A 5,480-nucleotide genomic window follows, 5' to 3' on the forward strand; every position below is an offset into this window, starting at 1 on the left:
CACATCACATCACATCACATTACATTACATTACATTACATTACATTACATTACATTACATCACATCACATCACATGTCATTTAGCTGACGCTGTTATCCAAAGTACATTTCAACCATAAGGACACAAACTCAGAAGAACAAGAAACAAGAAAGTGCAATTTCATCAACTTGCTGTAGATAAGAACCATTATAAGTCCAATGTAAGTGCTACAGTTAGTTATTGTGTTAGTGGAGGTAGAGTCTGAAGAGGTGTGTCTTTAGTCTGAAGATGTGAAGGCTCTCTGTGGTCCTGATGTCTTCACAGACCTCCTTCCACCATTTAGGAGCAGGACAGCAAAGAGTGGAGATCTAGTGGAGTGTTTTGCTCTCAGTGAGGAGGAACAAGCAGTTTATCACATGCAGAGCGGAGAGGTCAGAGGTCGGGGTGTCGGGTTGGACCAGGTCCTGGATGTAATGGTAAATGGTAAATGGACTGTACTTGTAGCGCTTTTCTAGTCTTCCGACCACTCAAAGTGCTTTAACACTACATGACATCATTCACCCATTCACACCCATTCACACCCTGATGACAGGAGAACCACACACAGTGACACCTGCCATCAGTCACTAACATCCACACACTGTAGTTGCAGCTACAGGAGCCATGTTGGGTTAAGCGTCATCCCACATTAAACGTTCATGTCTTCTAGCTGGTTTACAGACTCTAGAACATAAGGTGATGTTCTTTAACATGAGTTTTTCTCATGATTCACAGATAATAACTTCATACCCTCCTAAACGTCACCACTGTCCCTTTGACTTCTGTGTATAAGGAAGTTCTGTTTCATTCACCATGTTAAACCCTGCGGAAGCCCCCCAACCCCCCCCCCCCCCCCACCTCCTCCACCTCCTCCTCCACCTCCTCCTCCTCCCAACACAGACTCCTTTTAGGGGTTTTTTAGTGAAGCTGAACTCGTCTATTTTCTTTCAGACCGACGTCGATCCAGGTTCTATATTCAGACATGATGCAACAACTCTGTTAGTCCACCTCCTGTGTGTGTGTGCGTGTGCGTGTGTGTCTGTGTGTATGTGCGTGTGTGGGTGTGGTAGGAAGGGACGGGTGGGGTATTTACCCTACACACACACACACACACACACACACACACACACACACACACAGGTATTCACCAGAACACTCCCAAATGTTTCCCCCGGTGGGTTGAGGCCACAAAGGCTCCTCAGTGAGGAGCACGGGCGCCCTGTGAAGAGGGAGGGGCCTGAAGGGCCACGACGTCCAATCGGTACGCTCCGTGCAAAGGGACCTCAGAAGGTCTCACAGGTGCCGACAACCCGTTAACATGTGACCATCTGAGGGGAGAGAAAGGCTTCATGACCTCTGCTCCACTCCTACATTCCACCTCTGGCTGCATCTGTCTGCTGGAGAGGAGGTAATCCCTCACTGTGATGAAGACTCCTCTTCCTCGCCTAATCCTCCTCGTGAATCTTATGAACGTTAAACCTCTGAGCGGCACAAAGGGGCCAGTGGTGTGTGACACTTTAAACCTTTAACCAATGTACTCTCTCTGGCCTTCACCATCCAGCTGACATCTGTATCCCAGCATGCCACTGGGTTTCACTCGCTGTCTATTCTATTCCAGGAATCTGGGTACTGGAGGTCAAAGTTCAGCCACAGCCAAGTGTTGTTACCAAAGCAGAGAACTACGTCACAGGTCAATGACGCTTTCATCCAAAGCGACTTACGTTACATCTTTAACACGCCCTCAGGGGTCAGGTGACTTGCTCAGGGACACTTTAACTTGAGCCATGAAGCAGCCGGGACTCGAACCACCAGCGCTCCCTCTCTACCTCTGCGCCACGACTACTTCCTGCTTTGATGCAGGTGAAATAAAGAAAATGAATGAATGTTCATCTTCAGGTCTGTCGCCTGTCTCTCTGAGAAAAGATTGAACATCGAACAAACGGTAAATAACAAAGTGACGTCGTCATGGTGACCACTTCGTTAATTTCACCATTGACATCTTTTGTCGTTTTTTTGCAACCAGTGAACAGGAAGTGAGCACATCTGGACTGAGGAGACGCCGTGGTAGAGACCTGTCAATCAGCGCGTAGGCCCGCCCCTAAAGCATCCCCTGCTTTATACACTCGTATATATATATATATGAACACACACACACACACACACACACACACACACACACACACACACGTGTCCATGTGTTGAGGAAGAGTCTTCCTCTTCATGAACACGTACAGCTCATTTGACCCCGGTTGCCTAGCAGCAGCGTGTACAGAGGCTCTGCTGTGTCTGTGCCGGGTGGGGGGGTGTTGGGTGGGGGTCCGGGTGGAGCCGCCATGTCTAAGCCAGCACATAGAGAGAGGTTGTTGCAGACCCCCCCCCCCCCCCCCCACCTCGTGCCCCTAAATCAGTTGAGCCATGGAGGACACAGTGAGACACAGAGGGACATGAGGAGTTTGAGTTCTCTGCACCTTCTATTATATTATTCTATATTATTATGGGATGTAAACGCAGTCGCTGTGATCTCACTGACTCATCGAGTAAAACGCTGCCACGTACAAGAACCTCACAGTTCTACTTCCTCAACAATCGACCTCCTTCACACCAACAGCGCTCACTGACTTCCTGCATGGCAAGAACAGTGGGTCATTGAACGCACCTTCAGTCGCGCCCCCCCAACAGAAAATGAGAATCCTGCTTTTAGGAACGAGCTTCAAACTACTGTTTTCCTCCAGTGACTCAAAATGTAACATGACATAAAACACATGAACATGACATGAATGCACACAAACAGCTGGATGTCGCACACAAACACAAGGAGGTGACGCCACACAGCATCTGTCTCTTCCAGCTCAAAACCTCAGCATCAAACAGCAAGTCGTCTAAAGGAAGCCAAGTATTTCACAATAAAAGGCAAATGCTGACAAATAGAAAATATATTTTTTATTTTTAATCTGAAATTTACAGTGAAGCTGCTTATTAAAAGTATGATGATGTAACTGATTATTTTATTTTTAGGAATAGAGGGAATATGTAAAAAGAGACGTAAAGAGGAATAGTGGGACTACTTCAGGCTAAAGAGGAATAGGGTGACTACTTAAAGCTAAAGAGGAATAGAGAGACTACTTAAAGGTAAAGAGGACTAGAGGGACTAAGACAAAGAGGAATAGGGGGACTACTTAAAGACAAAGAGGAATAGGGGGACTAAGGTAAAGAGGAATAGAGGGACTAAGGTAAAGAGGAATAAAGGGACTACTTCAGGCTAAAGAGGAATAGGGTGACTACTTAAAGCTAAAGAGGAATAGAGAGACTACTTAAAGGTAAAGAGGACTAGAGGGACTAAGACAAAGAGGAATAGAGAGACTACTTAAAGGTAAAGAGGACTAGAGGGACTAAGACAAAGAGGAATAGGGGGACTAAGGTAAAGAGGAATAGAGGGACTAAGGTAAAGAGGAATAAAGGGACTACTTCAGGCTAAAGAGGAATAGGGGGACTAAGGTAAAGAGGAATAGAGGGACTGTACCTGCTCTGCGGAGACGTCTCACCTCTCCGGCGATCAGCAGCGGAATGAAGCGATGATTCACGCACGTTCGTGCAGCGGGGGGCGCGTGCGTGTGCATCGCAGAGCAGGAAACGTGTGCGCGCGCTCCGACGCGTGCAGGTGAAATTAAAGTCAAAGCCTCCGGTGACCCGTTGCACCGCTGCGCGGTCGGTGCTGTTCATGCAGACGAAGACGAGCCTCCGGTCCCATAAACAGGTTAAAGTGCACGTGTCCCATAAAGTGCGTCTTTCACCGTTACAAGGTACTTTACTGATTCGCATTCTAGAACCCGTTAATGTCCCAATAAGAGCTCCTCTAACCCTGCAGAACCGAGGTCCCATCGTTTGTCATCTTGTCTTCTTCCAACAAGGGTCGGGAGAAAGACTTTTTTCTGACTGGAACTGGTTCTAAATGGAAACCTTGCAAAAAGGGTTCTTCAGAAGCACGTGGTGCTGTGGAGCCTCAGCACTCCAGGAAGAACCCAGAGTGGACTCCTTGTCTCTTGTCCAGGTGGACACTGGTGAGTGTAATTGGGGACAGTTCCTCGGCGCTGGGTTGGACCCGGTTCAGAAAGAACCACGATGTTTCACAACGGAACCCCAGAGAATTCATTATCACATTCCGCCTCCATCCATCCAGTTCTGCTTCAGACTCCCTCCCTTATCTTATCGTCACGGTAACAGGGCTTGGTGAGTTGGACAACTCACCAATTCTCCAGTTCATAAATTATTTTACATTACAAAGACAATAAATGATCCTGTAATCTCTCCATTTACTTCATTGTGTAAGACTCAAAGGTCAAAGTAATGAATAATAAACCTTTTCAATAATATATTGGATGTTTCTGGATTAATGTGTATGTTGCATTTTAACTCTGGTTTGAGGGAATTAGTGAAGTGTTGTTTTTTGGGTGTGAATCATCTGCTGAGTTCAGACCTCCAGCGAGTCGGCTCCTCTTGTGGGATGATTTAATCCTAAAGACACACATTGAGAGCTGTGAGACTTTTTATATTAACAAGGGATCAAATTACTATTTGTAATGACCAAGCTGTTAAAAGTCCCTCTAGACAAGCACAGGAACGCAGTGGACCATCGAGCAACCAAAAAGCTGGTGGAGACCAAAAGAGAGAGAATGTTGGACTCATCAGGTGTTGTTTCTGCTGCCCCCGGTGGCCAGAAGACGAACAGCAGACAAGTGTCTCAGCTGAAGCGATGAATCTTCTCAAGGTGAAGGAAATCATTCTTGGGACTACACATTGAGATGCTTGCGTATCCCGCGGGACTCTTCAGATTGGTCACTTTGACTAAAACTGTAAGGCAGGAATGTTCAAGACACAAAGGATTTCTGTCCGTGATGCAGGTCAGACACTACAGGTCCTTTGTAAAGTATAGATAATGAGTTCTGCTGTTCCATCCTATCCAATTTCACCTGGACAAAATTTCTCCAAATTTGACACACCTGTCCACTTGGACTCAAAGATGAAGAGATTAGAATGTCGGCGGTCAGAGGTCACATGGGCACCCTGCATGTCTGTGGCCCTAACTGAAGACGTGGTAACATATTGATGACATATTCACAGAAACGTGCACTGGACTCAAATGACGAACTGTTGACATGTCGGACGAGAAGGAGGTTCTCTGCCACTCCTTCTTTGTTCAAACCGGGTTATTTTAAGTGTACTTACTTAAAATAGATGATTCTGTTGTGCAGACTGTGCTTTTAACAACCAGATGAAAAGAAAAAACACTATTATTCTATTTCTTAGTTTGATTGTCGAAACAAACAAAGCCACAAAGTTTCTCTCTCAGGAAAAAACCTGAACACTTGAACAAGTTCAAGAATGTGGAAGCACCTTGATGACAAACAAGAAGCGGTCCTCAGGATCTGAGAGGAATCTGCATGTTTCTGGGCCGTTAAGCCCT

General features: G+C 46.2%; 1 protein-coding gene across 1 annotated transcript in view; it reads right to left on the minus strand.

Annotated features, from left to right (window-relative positions):
• hapln1b (hyaluronan and proteoglycan link protein 1b) overlaps positions 1-3,794 on the minus strand; it is a 10,868-nt gene extending 7,074 nt beyond the window's left edge. The window contains exon 1 of the mRNA XM_040197469.2: positions 3,540-3,794. The gene's annotated coding sequence lies outside the window, so the exon portion shown is untranslated. The remainder of the gene's footprint in view (positions 1-3,539) is intronic.
• Positions 3,795-5,480: the final 1,686 nt, after the last annotated feature.

The sequence above is a fragment of the Gasterosteus aculeatus genome, chromosome 14 (assembly GCF_964276395.1).
Source record: "Gasterosteus aculeatus chromosome 14, fGasAcu3.hap1.1, whole genome shotgun sequence".
NCBI lineage: Eukaryota > Metazoa > Chordata > Actinopteri > Perciformes > Gasterosteidae > Gasterosteus > Gasterosteus aculeatus.